This window comes from Panthera tigris, chromosome D1, assembly GCF_018350195.1.
Source record: "Panthera tigris isolate Pti1 chromosome D1, P.tigris_Pti1_mat1.1, whole genome shotgun sequence".
NCBI lineage: Eukaryota > Metazoa > Chordata > Mammalia > Carnivora > Felidae > Panthera > Panthera tigris.
The window spans coordinates 101,422,774-101,438,381 of NC_056669.1; the positions used below are offsets into that span (position 1 = coordinate 101,422,774).

General features: G+C 46.2%; 1 long non-coding RNA gene across 1 annotated transcript; it reads left to right on the forward strand.

The window, feature by feature from the left end:
* Nucleotides 1–566: 566 nt before the first annotated feature.
* Nucleotides 567–5,357, forward strand: LOC122231057. The gene is made up of 3 exons (XR_006208170.1): nucleotides 567–635; nucleotides 2,893–2,976; nucleotides 5,229–5,357. It is a non-coding gene; the product is annotated as an uncharacterized LOC122231057 (long non-coding RNA).
* The last annotated feature ends 10,251 nt before the right edge of the window (nucleotides 5,358–15,608 follow it).

The following is a 15,608-nucleotide window of genomic DNA, read 5'->3' on the forward strand; positions in this document are numbered from 1 at the left end:
CTTTTTTCTATTTGCTTCAACTAAGTTCCAGGTTTCAGCACACACAAAAGTTCTTTCCTAAAGATGTTTGCAAGCCCATCATGATTCCTTGCTTTCCCTTCCTCTTCCGTGGTGACCTCTCTTTTAATGGCAACATTTGAATCATCTGAAACAATAGATAAGAACATTCATATTCTTAATTGTTTCGCCTTGGCCAAGTTACTTAAACTGAAAAATTTTAGTGGGCCTTGTTGCTGAAAGTTTTTTTCAATTTTATCTCTTATCACATAGGCCTAGAAACAGTTTTTCCAATTTAATCTCTTATCTTTTAAGTCTAGAAATAGTTACCCTTTCCAATTTTTTAATGCTCCAAATTTTTTATTCTTTCTCTTCCTTTTCATTTCAACTTACAAACTGCTTTAAAGTTACTTAAAAACCTTACAGACCTGACTTGGATCAATTTGGACTGAGACCAAAAGTGTTTGAAGCACACAGACAATAATGCAACATGAACTCATAATAGGAATGAGCCTCCCCATTGAAATGGTCATCGTGATGACAGGTAAGGGAACTGTGAAAAAATATGACCAAGTTAAAGAGCTGGCCTATGGATTCATAGTTCAGAATGTCTACCAGAAATCTTTGCTGTAGGACAGGTTTGCTGTTGGAGGGATAACAGGGAGTGATGGGAAAGAGCTACTGCCCATGGTGGTTAAGAAGCTATCCTCTTTCTGTTACTGGTCATTACCTCTAACCCACTCACCATGGAGGGCAGAGATCATAGTTTTAAAAAGCCCCTATGAGGGGCACCTGGGTGGCTCAATTGGTCAAGTGTCCAACTCAATTTTGACTCAGGTCATGATCTCCCAGCTTGTGAGTTTGAGCTCCACATCGGGTTCCATGCTGACAGTGTGGAAGCTGCTGGGATTCTCTCTCTCTCTCCCCCTCTCTCTCTGCCCCTCCCCTGCTTGTGCTCTCTCTGTCTCAAAATAAATAATCTTGTTAAAAAATAAAATAAAATAATTAGCCACTACAAAAGTGTTGTATAAAGAAAAAATATTATCCAATGTGTTCTCCCCTGCTTTACACTTAGCTCACAGAATCATTTGGGAGTACACAGCATGGAGTTCTAGAAAATATGTAACATGGCTGATTTTTACAACACGGAGGGTTCTTTCCTCTTTTTTTTTAATTTACTTATTTAAATTCAAGTTCATTAGTGTACAGCATAGTACTGCTTTCAGGAGTAGAACCCAGTGATTCATCTCTTCAACATAACACCCCATGGTCATCCCAACAAGTACCCTCTTTAATACCCAATCCCCCCACCCACATCCCCTCCAGCAACCCTCAGTTTGTTCTCTGTATTCAAGAGTCTCTTATGCTTTGCCTCCCTCTATGTTTTTATCTTATTTTTCCTTCACTTCCCCTATGTTCATCTGTTTTGTTTCTTAAATTCCACGTATGAGTTAAATCATATGATATTTGTCTTTTCCTGACTGGCTTATTTCATTTAGCGTAATACCCTCTAGTTCCATACACGTTGCTGTAAATGTCAAGATTTTATTCTTTTTCATCACCGAGTAGTATTCCATTGTATATGTACCACATATTCTTTATCCATTAGTCAGTCGATGGATATTTGGGATCTTTCCATAATTTGGCTATCATTGATAGCGTTGCTATAAACATTGGGGTACATGTGCCCCTTTGAAACAGCATTTTTGTATCCTTTGGATAAACACCTAGTACTACAATTGCTGGGTCATAGGGTAGTTCTATTTCTAGTTTTTTGAGGAACCTCCATACTGTTTTCCAGAGTGGCTGCACTAGTTTGTATTCCCACCAGCAGTGCAAAAGAGATCTTCTTTCTCCACATCCTCGCCAACATCTGTTGTTGCCTGATTTGTTAATGTGTGCCATTCTGACTGGTGTGAGGTGGTATCTCATGGTGGTTTTAATTTGTATTTCCCTGATGATGAGTGACGTTGAGCATTTTTTCATGTGTCAGTTGGCCATCTGGATGTCTTCTTTGGAGAAGTGTCTGTTCATGTCTTTTGCCAATTTCTTCACTGGATTATTTGTTTTTTGGGTGTTGGCTTTGATAAGTTCTTTATAGATTTTGGATACTAACCATTTATCTGATGTGTCATTTGCAAATATCTTCTCATAAGTTCTATTTCTATAGCTGAGCCAGCATTCAAAAGAGGTCCCTATATACATAAATAAAAAGCCCAAGCTATGGAAGTAGTTGATATAGGACTTTTAGCTGGTCAAGAGTTAGAGTCCCATATAAAGGAGCAGTTTACACTTTCATTCATTCAAAAATATTGATCGCACATCTCCATGTGCTAGGCACATGTTTCACATGCTGGGTATATGGTAATGAACAAGATAAAGTCCCTACCCCTTGGGGGTGGGGGTGGGAGGAGTTAGATCCAATGATAAACATAAATAAATAAATAATTCCAGATAGTGGCAATTGTTACAAAGAGAATAAAGCAGGAAGAGGGTTGGGGGATGAGGGTCCAGAAAAAGTGGGTCCAGATCAGATAGGCCCTAATGGACCCTGGTCAGACTTCATATTTAATGTAAATGCCATGGTGAACCATTGGAGGGTTTTAAGCAAGGGAATAACATGCTCTGATTACATTTTCAAAGGCTATTCTGGATGTTATGTGGGTAATGTTCAACAGTTGGGAAAGAATGTAAGCTAGGAACCAGGAAGGGGCCTCCTAAGTAGGCCTGGTTGGAAGGTGTTCTAAGGGATACCAGTGTTGGTGATAGACAAGGAGACAAGTTAAGGATAGATTTTAGAGGCAGAGCCAGTGGGATTTGATGATGTACTGGATATGAGGAGAGAGAACAAAAGAAGAATCAAGAATAACTCCTCATCTTTTTTTTTTCCTTCAGCTATAGCTATGCTCAGCAAGACCCAAGTAGCAGAAAGGCTGTCTTCATTCTATGAAAAAAAAGAATACCAACAGTCAACAACCAGTAAGTCAGAAAACCCTGATGAGTAAGTTGGAAGGAGGAGGGAGGAAGCAGATATACAAACAGATTCATAATGTCAGGAAACAGTCCAAACCTAAGAGCCCAGAGACAGAGTTAAAAAAAAAAAATCTGAACATGCAGCGTTGCTTTAAATACTCCCTGTCACTCCCAGGGTCCCAGTGGATGTTAAACACAGCAATGGAGCTTCAGAGACTGAGTTCAAGCCGAAATAATCAGCAGCATTTTCAGAGTACAGGTAGATTTGCATTCTCAGTGATGGGCTAGAGGCAAACCCTCTAGAGTGATTTCCTAGAAGGAAAATATAAGACTCCCTCAGCTATAGACAAAGAAGCAAATCCAAAAAACAAATTCTATTTGAGATGGGCCCAGATATGTTTGAAATGGGAATATTGCATAGAATCGTATAAGGAAAAATGGGGACAAACAGCTTGTACTTGTCTTAGCCAAGGAATGAAATGGTGATGAGCTGGGCTTCTCAGTATGATGCTAATACTGTGAATGTTCATAATGCTGACTTTTGTGCATTTACATTGTACCACACACGCATCCAGCACATTACCTGCAATATCATGTTGGTGTCTCACTGGGGGAGAGCTGCTACTGACAAAGGGAGAGCAAAATAAAGAACATGGACTAGGGAGCCACACTGCCTAAGTTCCCATCCCAGTGCTGCCACTTGGTAGCCATGTGACCTTGAGCAGGCGACATCATCTCTTTGTGTCTGAATTTCTCTATTCATTTGAAGGGATAACGGTAGCCACCTCATAGGGTCTCTGGAAGGGTTAAATGAGTTCATGTATGTAAAAGGCTTAGAGGAATGCCTGGCACAGAGTGATATTCAATTTGTGAGAGTGACTACTGCTAGCTTCCCTCTTTTACAGAGAAAGAACTAGAAGCTGAGAGATGTTCAAGTAACTTGTCTAAATCACACAGCTGAAATGTGGCAAAGTCAAAGTGTTAATCCGCACCTGCCCTCCCAGCCCAGTGTGCTAAACCACGGTCATATACTAGATAGGTCACAGTGGCCAGCTGTGACAACTAGTCTCCAAACATGGAACTCAGTGAGTCGTGCCTCACTTGAGTAGTTCATTCCCATGCTGAATCTGGGCTGGCTCTGTGATTCGATTTCACCAAGGGAAGGTAGCAGAAGGTAGCAGATGCTATGCCTGTTCCAGACCTAATCCTTAAAAGGACCTGACAGCTTCTGCTTGTGTGCTCTTGGGAGCCCTAAACTTCTGTGGATTAAGTCTGATCCATGGAGACAGAGGGAAAATCCACATGGAGACACCACGTGGAGAGAAGAGAGACTCAGGCATTCCAGTGTGCCAGCTGAGCCCAGCTTTCTAGCCAATCCCTCCAGGCACCAGACATTTTCGTAAATCTGTCTCGAACATTCCAGCCCCAGACACCCTCTGAGCACAGCCCCAAGCAGAAACAGCAAAAAAACTGTCCAGCTAAACTTCAGGGATGACCACTGTTGAATTAATTAAACAAGAGGCCATTAGACTGAGGTGGCTTTAATGCCATCGTCACCTACAAGAGCAAACCAAAACCTAAAGCCTGTAATGCCTCAAGGTTAAAAAATGAAGACCTAAGGACAACCAATCGCAAATAGCCAGCTACTCTTTCCCAAATAAGGTGACCACTGAAGCTGTAGTCACTCAAATAACTCTTTTGCTTTGCTTCTGTGCCTTCCCCTAACTCTTTCCAATTTGGCACTCCCTTAATCAAATTGACGTTTGCTCAAATAACCTCTTAGAATGTCTGATATGCCACAGTTTCTTTTTTAACACGACCAATTTATCATTTTAAGCCGCTTTGTTTAGGACTATTTGTTACAAAGCATCCACAACTGAAAGACTGCCCCATGAGGAAAAGATCTATAGAGGACAAAACTATGTCAGCAACATGAGCCTGAAACCCAGAGTGGCCTTTCCACCCCAAAAGCAAACTATGTAGAGGGTAGCAGCCCATGCTCCCAGATCTAACCACCCGAGTGCAACAGCACCCATAAGCTATTGCCACTTACCAGCTGAATAAGTTACTCAATATTTCACTGACTCATTCTGTTCTCTGTATAATGGGGATGCCACCTGTCCCATAGCACTGTAGTCGTGATTTAATGATCTAATCCCTATTAATGAGCTAAGAATCATGCCTGGCACCTTGTAAGAAATCGACAAAAGATTAGCCACTGCTATTTTTTAATATTAAAAATATTATAATTATTCTAGATGTGATTAATTTGGCCAATGCAAGGAACACATGAAATCTTCAGTCCTAGTTTCCAACTTCTCCAAGAATAACACCACTGGAAACTTGCATCACTTTCCTTTGCTTTAGGCAATGCTAGTGCACCATACTGTAACGATCTATTAACAGAGTTTGACAAGGCCAACAGAAATTAATAAAGAGAAGAGTACAACCCATCTCGTACTGGTCTGGAAGTGTATTGACATCCCAAGCTACTACTGTAAAATGTCATTGAGAAATGTATCGTGGTAGCATGTTTTTCCCCAAAGGAAAAGTCATCTACAACTCAGATGCAAAGTGTTATGTGTCTCCTTCCGTGCAAAAAATTTCAAACCCTGTTCCACTCCACAATAGCAGAAGAATATTGAGCTCCCAGAAGTGATGCAGCAGCCAAAGGAAGCACAGATGCAAGCCCTGAGCCTGTGAATTACAGCGAGAACCAGCTGCAGTCACTATTGTGATGAACAGATAAGGGAGGTGCAATGTCTGCCTTACAAATAAAGGCACTTTCTAATGATTACTTTAAGCAAATGTTAAATCAAGAATTAAACCCCGGAGTGCCTGGTTGGCTCAATGGGTTGGGCGACCAGCTTCGGCTCAGGTCATGATCCCATGGTGGTCCATGGGTTCGAGCCCCACATCAGGCTCTGTGCTGACAGCTCAGAGCCTGGAGCCTGCTTCAGATTCTCATTCTCTCTCTCTCTCTCTCTCTCTCTCTCTCTGCCTCTCCCCTGTTTGTGCTCTTCTATCAAAAATAAATAAACATTAAAAATTTAAAAAAAAAAAAAAAAAGAATAAAGCCCCTAAAGGAAAAACTAGACACTCCAACAGAGATCAGATCTCAAGAGATCTTCACTTTGGTGAAGTGGAACCAATCACTGATATTTGGGCCTGTTATATATCCTGTATTGCTTCATCAAAGATGTTTCACCAATTTGAAATCACTCCTTGTTCCAGGACGATGCTCCCCTTCTGTCATCTGTGATATATGGATTTCTGGAGTGCAGGCACCCTATCTCATTATTAGACTCTTGGGATCCTACTCTCCAGAGCTGGTAAAATGAAGGATACAGCCCACTCTCTGAATTCCTCCTTGAAGAACTTATTTATTTCTGTCCAAAAGTGCTACAAGTTACTCCAGGAGGCTGATAATTATAGAAGGCAGCTGCAGTGAAGAAGCAGCAACCCCAGGCTGAAATTCAACAAATATTGCTGAGGCCCCGGTGTGGGCAAGGCAATGTTAGGTACATGAAAGAATAACAAAAAGACCAAAGAGACCAGGATCCCTACTTCACCTTTTATCCACAGAGCCTAGCACAGGATGTACAGCAGCTTTTCAACAAATGTTTATGAAACCAAATTCATCTTGCTACCAACTCACAAGCCCATTTCCCTCTCCAGAGTTCAGATGTCACCTCTTGTTTGAAAAATTAAAAATAAATAAATAAAAGTGGGTTAGAGCAGCACTTCTCAGTCTTCAGTGTGCACAATTCCCTGGGGATCTTGTTAAGGTGCAGATTCTACAGCAGCAGGCTTGGAAGGGCCTGGGAACTGCATTTCTAACAAGCCACCAGCGTCACTGGTCCATGTACCACACTTTGAATGGGAAGGAGTCAGATGATCTCTCAGGGAAAGACTGGACACAACTGACAGTCCTCCGACTCTGCGTGTTTTAAGTATAGAAAACATTAGTGATCCTAAGTGTAGAAGGAAGAGGAAGAGAGGCAAAGGGGGATGGGAGTAGAGCCTGGGGTGGATCCAGGAGGTTAGTAGAGGCTTCTCCCCAGGGCCTGCAGGAAAAGCTCGCTCTTTTGTCACAATACACAAAGCTTTTGGTGTCTGTAAAAAGAATCAGCGATAATTTTGCTGGCTCGGAAGGCACTGTCTCTTAATGATTCTTCCTGTTTTTCTCAGCCCAATCCAAGAGAATGAGAAAACAGACCTAGTGAAGGTCAGCTGAGGTCAGAGAGGTCCCTGAGAGGGGCTGCTTTCAGCCCACACTTGGGGGAGAGGAGGCATCAGAGGCCCACCTCCAGCCCTGTCTGGGTCTAGTCCTACTCCCGGATGAATCCAGCTCAACACAGAGTAACCCAGGGTGGGTAGGCAGGGGAGCTCTGCATCAAGTCAACTGCATTCAAGTCCACATTCGTCACAACTGCTGTGTGCACCAATGTGCTAGGTTCCCCAGATGATGCCAAGATACAACAAGGTCAAAGCCCACTAGGAGCTTACAGACTGATAGAAAAGGGATGAGGCACTCACAAGAAGACAGAATGCAATGCAGAATGTACACAAGAGACTCACAAGTAGTACAGAAATTTAGAGCAGCAAGAGATGGAATTCCCTGAAAGGGACCAAGGAGAACTTCATGGAGACAGGAACATCTGAAGGATGGGTACGGGCTCCTCAAGTAAAGATGGAAATGGTGGTATTCCAGATAGGGAAAAGTGGGAGAGAAGGCACAGAGGGGAAGGAAGGTACATGCTCAGCGTGGAATCCAGTGTGACTGGAATTTGCAGGGGAAGAGCCTGGTGAGGGGCACTGGGACGCCAAGCAAGGACTTTCAACTTTAACGCCTTCCCCATCCTAGGGTCTGATAGAGGTGCCATATGCACACACACTTTCCTGGACTGTTTTTAGAATCGCACCTGCAAAAATGGCACCGAGATCATATGTGGCAACTCAACAATTTTTTACGGAGCCCCTAATATGTATGAAACACTATCCGAGGCACTGGAAATATAAGAGAAGACTAAGACAGACAAGTTCCCAAAGGTCAAACAATAAGAAATATGACACGTAGAAAGAACATGGGACCTGAAATCAGAGAAGTCTTGGGTGCAAATCCTAGCTGTGCCTTGTGAATGAAAGACATCACATCTGTGTTTTCCACCTCCCCGGTGGGGCTCATTATACCTATCGCACAGCATTGAAAGAAATTCATACTGTGTGGGGCACACTGTAGACATTCATTACCCGTTTGTTCTGTATTCAGCCATAAAGAAAGGAGACTGGAATAACTCATCTCCAGGGTCCCTTTCAGCTCTAATATTCTGCTTCAGCAGTTCTAAGACTCTGTGGCACCATGCCCACTGACCAGGGACCTGGCACACCCCACCAAGTGAGGTTCTGCCCCTCCCTGGGCAAGAAGCCTCCCCCAGGGTGGCCTGACATGAGGCCAGGGGATCAGGCAGCCATTAATCAGGCTGCTGCCCTCACTGGATGTGGCGCCGGCAGGCCAGGCAGCGTTCTGGCTGCTTAGCTGTCCCCATTGCCTTCCTCACCACTCCACTGACCCGTTGCCATGGCAGTGAACCCCAAGAGACTACTAGCAGTGGCCAGAATCGAAGAGGAAGGTTCTGTTCTTCTGAATCAATCTGACTCCATGTTGGTTGATTTCAGGGTCCCAGAGTGACAAATAAGAACAATGTAAGCTGAGGGGCACCTGGGTGGCTCAGTCGGTGAGGAATCTAACTTCGGCTCAGGTCATGATCTCACAGTCCATGGGTTCGACCCTGTGCCAGGCTCTGTGCTGACAGCTGGGAGCCTGGAGCCTGCTTCAGATTCAGTGTCTTCCTCTCTCTCTCTGCCCCTCTCCTACTCAAGCTCTGTCTCTGTCTCTGTCTCTCTGTCTCTCTCTCTCTCTCTCTCTCTCTCTCAAAAGCAAATAAACAACAACAAAATTTTTAAGAACAATGTAAGCTGAGCGCTTTTTCAATGCTAGACACTATGTTAAGTGGTTTTCATCAGCTACCTCATTTCCTACAATGACACCATGAAATAAGTATCCTTACCCCCACATGGCAAAACAGGAAACTGAGGTTCAGAGAGATGAGTACCAATGTCACACAGGTGGTCTTAGAGAAGCCAGGACACGACTGTGCCCCCCCACTCTCACCCCAAGCATGATATGATTCCAAAGACTCCATGCTTTTCCACATGCCACCATTTTCCCAGCCACCTGAGCCTCTACAAAAACTAGTGCCCTTGTCCCATTGCCTGAATGTTCCTGAGGGCTTGGGGGGAGTGGGGGGACAACTGCAAGAACTGGGACTGAATCCTTCTAGGGCTCCAAGGATTCCTCAGAGGCCAAGCCTGATAACAAACTACTGATAACAAATTACTCAGCTGCCAAAAAATAAAGTTCTGGAATTTTCTTAATGCAATCCCAATTTCAAATATTCAGCCTGTTTTTCTTCCCAAAAAATGAAAATTCCAACATTTTGGCTTCCACATTAACTCATCTCCCAAATGATCTCTTACATCTGGAAGCTACACAATGTTTGATAACATCTGTTGGACCCTGTCACAACACTCCAATCTAGAGAGCTGGGTCCCTGTATTTAGGCACAAGGTGGCGACCTTGCTTTTAGCTGCAGGATTCTGGCCAGACTGGAGGGGCCACCTCTAAGGCACCCAAGGAAATTAACCCTCTCCCTAAACTCAGATGCTGGGAAACTCACTGAGAGAACAGCTTGGTTTTCCCTCCTTACCACCAGCATGGCTGTTAAACCTATTGAGTCCAAACACTGGGAGCCCAGGACATGGGAAAATCCAGCTGGCTTCATGGCCCCAGACATCTGGATTCCCTAACCACAGTCCCACTGAGAGGGGAGCCAGCAGGCGCAAGGAAGCTTGGGAAAGCATTTGGAGGGACTTTTGCCAAGTTATCTCCCTCCTGAACAAACACATGTCCCACTATCTAGAGGTCAACAGAGGCATGTTTATATATACATAGACCATTCCGTTGATTAATTCATTAACTCCCTGGGTGGCCTTTGGCCCCTTGAGAGCTCACCCCTTGGGGCCTCAGTTTCCTTATCTATAAAATGTAAGAATTAGACTAGTTGATATCCAAAACTTCTTCCTGCTCAACTATTTCTACAATTCTACTCTAAGAGTACAGGAGATACACAGGGTGTATTTCTGGAGCTGGCTCTGCTGTGCTGGCATGGGCAAGTCTTCCCCATCTCTGAGCCCCTGTTGGCTTAAGTCATCAGATGAGGAGGTAGACAAGATGACCCCACAATGCTCCACAGCTCTGACATTTCAGAAACCAGAAGATGTCAATCTCGCTTCTAGAACTGACACCACCTCAGCACCACCACTGGCACCACTGGCTCAGGTCACTCTCATCTCCCACCCAGACCAGTGCAATAGCTTCCCAGCTGGTCCAGCAACATTCACTGCCTCCTCCCCATCCATTCTCTGAGGCACTCAGAGTGATGTTTCTTTTCAAAACACAAATCTGATCCTATTAGCCCCCTGCTGATGTGGATCCCACCCCCCACTCCCCCCCCCCCCCCCCGTTGCTTTTAGCATAAAGAACAAAAGCCCCAGTGCGGCCTGCAGGACCCACAGAGCTAGTGCTGCCAACCCGTAGCCATCATCTCACATCACCACAGTCCTTCTGCACAAGCCACCTGGCCTTTTACCTCCCAGCACTGGAGCCTTGTTCATGCTCTTCGCTTGCCTAGAATGCCAGTCTGCTTCCTCTCTCTTTCTCACTCTATTCTTCCACTATGGAGTTTCTTCTCCTCCCTTAGAGCCCACCGCAAGCTCTGCCCACCCCCTGCCAACCCCCACACAGGAGTCCTCCAGGACCATGCAAGCTAGCTCGGAATGCCTACTAGATTCTCACGGGAGCCCACACCCACACCGTCTCCTCCACAGCTCTCCTACCCATTCCCATGCGCATGTTCATTGATGAGGTTGTTGGTTTTCTCTTGCCCCATGATTGATTTACACTCAATAAATATTCCCAAGATGGATGGATGGAGCTGGTGTTCTGCCCTTAGGAAGCCCCTGGGCAGTGGATGGCATCTCTTCCAGCAAACCCTGGCAGAGACCAAGGCTGTGCTGGCTCTGATCTAAGTCTTTGAGGCTCCTGAGGAGACATCATGCTGACGGCTGGAAAACTTTGCCCAAGGCAAGCTTGTGACTTCAAGTCCACTGTGGGCTATGCTCAGAGTTCATCCCAGCAGAAGGTGCTCAGAAGTCCGCCCCAGAGACCTCAGGTGCTGGCTGCCCTCCCAGCCAGCAGGCAGACAGAGGAGTGGCTCCAGAGCATCAGTCAGCCTCAGGGGAGGTGGGGGAGAGGGGGAGCCGGAGTTCTGCCAAAGGCAAGATGACTAGATAGATTCTTTGTTCTTTGGAAATGTCCAAAGTACTTCCCCACCCCCACATCCTTCCACCAACTGTCTCTCGTACTGACCATTCAAATGGGAATGCAGCCCCCTCCTCTGGGAAGCCTCCCTACACCTCCCCCCTGGACTAAGGGCCTTATTCCTGAGCCTCTACACCCCAGGCATCCCTTTAGCTTTGTACTCAGTACATTACACTGAAAGGATGTGTTTCTGAAGGCTGCCTGAGGGAAAGAACCTAGTCCTTTTTATCTTTGATCACCAGCACCAGTGCCCAGAACACAGCCAACACCTGGAAAAACCCTGTCATTGCATAGATGAAGACACTAAGACCCTGAGAGGAAGAGGGACATGTCCGCAAGGTTGCACACCATGTCACTCACTGGCAGAGCCAGGAATACAAGCAGGGTCACCTAGTTCAGTTTGCCATCTGTATCTTTTGCCTCCCTGGTTCCATAGGGGTGGGCCCCATTTTTGATTTTAGGGACCAGGGCATCCAAAGACTCGGGATGGGAACATCCTGAAAGCAAGACCCCTGGACTCTCCCTTGTGGAGAGCAGCGGCAGCCTGTTGGGTCCCCTGCCCACCATCTGGAGACGCTGACCCCACTCAGGACTCAGAGCAATAGAAAATCCAACTTCAGTTCCAGCAGGCAGTGAGCACACTGTGGCGATCCCTCCCTTCTCTGCATGCACGACATCCACTTTCCAGGAAACAGAGATTTTTGGTTCTCCCTCCACTCCCCTATCCCTGATCAGGTGCTTCCTAAGAATCAGCCAGCATTTACCAAGCATCCCCAGACTGTAGGCTTCCTGAGGGCAGGGAAACCTATTTTAGGTTTGACTCATAGAATACACTATCTTAAAAGGCCTTTCGGATTCACCTAGTTCCGCCTTTTTTCTATGTCTATACCTAGGAAATGAGGTCAAGAGGGCAAAAGTGACTTGCCCAGGTCACTGTGTGAATGAACGACCAACAGAGCCAGGCTCTGAGCCTGCCCCTCTGTGTCCCAGCAGGTCTCTGTCCTCTACTTCACAGGACCCCGACTCTGACAAGAAGCTTTCTTGAATCTCCTCCAGGCTTCACAGCAGAGAGGGTCCCTGTGAAGTTTTGCTCACTGATGGGAGGGAACATGTTAAGATTCAAACCACAAATCTGATTGCACCATTTCCCTGCTTAAAAGGCTTCCATGGTTTCCCACTACCCCTCAGATGAAGTTCGCCCTTCTTGGTGTGACCAGCTCACAAAGCCGCTGGCCCCGGTCTTCTCTCCAGCCACAGGCCACTGGTACGCAGAACTGTAGTCCCAACTCAACCCTCCTCAGCAACACTCACACCTCTTCACCTGGCCAATTCCTGTCCATCCTTCAGCTGTGTGCTCCTCTTCTCCACCACAGAGCTGGCCCCCATGCTCTCCCACCCCCCAAGCTCTCTGGACTTTTGGAACTTCATTCAGCTCGCTGTATTTGCTCATCGTCTCTGTACCTCACCCAACGGTAAACTCCCCAAGGGCTGAGATGGTGTCTCTCATCGCTGCATTTCCACAGACAAGCTCTGTCCTCAGCGCCAAGAAGGCCTTCAACAGATATGAGTGCTTTGATTGGCAGGTAGAGACCACTCCCCTTCACTGGTCTTGTTCCTAGACTCAGTGTAACTATGGGAGGCCACTGAGCATGGACCCAGAGGACAGCTCCAGCTAAAGCAGGGACAGCGGTGGGGTAGAAGCAGATCACAGAGAAAGCGCTAACAATCTGGCCAAGAGGCGTCTCCATCCAAGACAGCTGAGATCCCCATCTCGGTATCAGTCCAGGATGCATGTGGAGGGGGAAGTCTTCATCTCCCTCTGATCCCTGGCTGCTACTTCCTGAGCCTCCTCAGGACTCAGGGACAGGCGGGCAGGCGAGCGGGCAGCGGGGCAGCCACACGCTTCCACCCCTAGCACGTATCCTGTCGCTGCCTCTTCTGGCAGGATGTTATTGCAGAGTCCTGGGCTGTTATTGTCAGGAGATGGGCTTTCCTGAGCTCATTAAAGGGCCTCTGTCCTTTCTCCAGGACCAACACCCCCCCTTTCCTCTGTCCACATCAACACTGAGAGAAAGGGTCCCAGGGGCAACTCCAGGTGGAGCGTGGCCGCTGACCATCCCTCTGCTTGCCTGACCGGTCGCTGTGATCACAGATGGTGATGCTTGCCATTGGGATCCTTGTGTGTCAGGCAGTGCTAGGCATTGATGGCCTTTGTCTAATTCAACCCTTGCCACAATGATGCAGAACAGACGCTATTCTCAGCTTTACAGTGGAGTGAGCTGGGGCTCAGAGAGGTTAAACGATGGGCCCAAGGTCACACAGCAAGAAGAAAACAGAGCAGCGATTCAAATCCAGATCTGCCTGACTCCAGCACCCATTCTCTGGCACTATCCCCTTGCTGCCTACCTAGTACATGAGCTAGTTTTTGTTCTAAGGGAAGATCTCAGTGAAGGAAGGGGGAAAGGTCTTCCCAGGAGCCAGCATTTCCCTACAGGGAATCTAGAGGTCACAGGATCTTCCCTCATCCTTGGGAAAGAGCTGGAACTAAGATGGATAACAAGATAACGCCAATCTTGTGTTTTCTCAGCCCTTAAGCAAATCCAAGCACTCCCACCCCTAGAGGAGAAAGCCTCCTCATCGTTCATGGACGAGGCAGAAGAGGGATAAGGATGGTCACAGACAGGGAATAATCACAAGTATAATTTCTCTTGAGTGGTGTTGTATTAGAAAGGGCAGGAGTGTGACAGCCAAAAGCCATGGCTCCTTCTGTGTCCTACTACCACTAGCTGGGTGATCCTTATACTTCACACCTTCCAAAGGTCTCATTTTCCTGATCTGGGAATTATGATATTATGACAACCACCCCCACCACACAGGGTACATCATAAAAATCGAATGACTCCAGGGCGCCTGGGTGGCTCACTCGGTTAAGCGTCTGACTTCGGCTCAGATCATGAACTCGCCTTCACGAGTTCGAGCCCCGCATCAGGCTCTGTGCTGACAGCTCAGAACCTGGAACCTACTTCGGATTGTGTGTGTGTGTGTGTGTGTGTGTGTGTGTGCCCCTCCCCTGCTCACACCCTGTCTCTCTCTCTCTCTCTCTCTCTCTCAAAAATAAAGATTAAAAAAAGTTTTTTTTTAAAAGAATCCAATGATTCCATGTGCATGAAAGTGCCTTGTACAGTGAAACACAAAACTCTCTTTCAATTATGTTTTCTTTCTTTTTTCTGTTTGGGTGACAACTTAGAGTAGCAGCTTTGGGGCTGAACCTCAGTTCAAATCTCAGTTCTGCTAGTTACTACTTAGGTGACCACAGATGAGTGGTTCAGAGACTCTCTACCTCTGTTTCTTGGTGTGAAGAAAGAGAGCGACAATACCTGCCTCACAGGTTTGCAGAAAGGATGAAACACATTGACATATAAAGCACACATATAAAGCCCAGTACCTGGAGTTCAAGATCTCAATAAATGGCAACTGCTACTTGATTACAAATCATTGTTATTATTTCTATTGCTGTTTTGATTATTCTGTGGTAGTTGTATTTGCAGTCCTGCAGCACAGAGGAGCAGATGTGGGGCGAGGAGGCAGCCGGGGCCCAGCTGCTCAACAGCCAAGAGCCTTCTTGACTCCAACACCCAGCAGCTAGAGCCACGCAGCGTGAGGAACAGAACTAGCACCTGCCTTCCATGGAATAACAACAGAGACAGACAGAGACAGACAAGGAGAGACAAGGAGATCATGAGAGAAGCACAAAAGATGCTCTTGGAATAAAGACGTCATGAAAAGAACAGCCCTGCTTGAAATGGCATTCTCTTTCACCACTAGAGAGAAGTCTCTCAGACACTAATCAGATGCCTAGGGTACCATACAAGGTCCTTTACCTGCATTATCTCATTTAACCACATCCCTAGGAGGTACACGCTGTTATGATTCCCAGCTTACAAAGAAGGAAATCAACTTTCAGAGGTTTAGTGACTTGGCCAAGGTCGGACATTTAGTGGCACCTAAACCCCAAAATGACTCCAGAGCCAGCTTTTTTTTAACACTCAGACCACATCTAAAGGCCAGTGCCATCACTTACTGGCTAGTGACTTTGGGAAAGGACTTCACTTTTCCTGAATTTTCAGTTTTTTACCTGTGACATGAGTACAGATAAAGCCTACCTTGCTGGACCGTGTGGCCTATGGCCCAACCT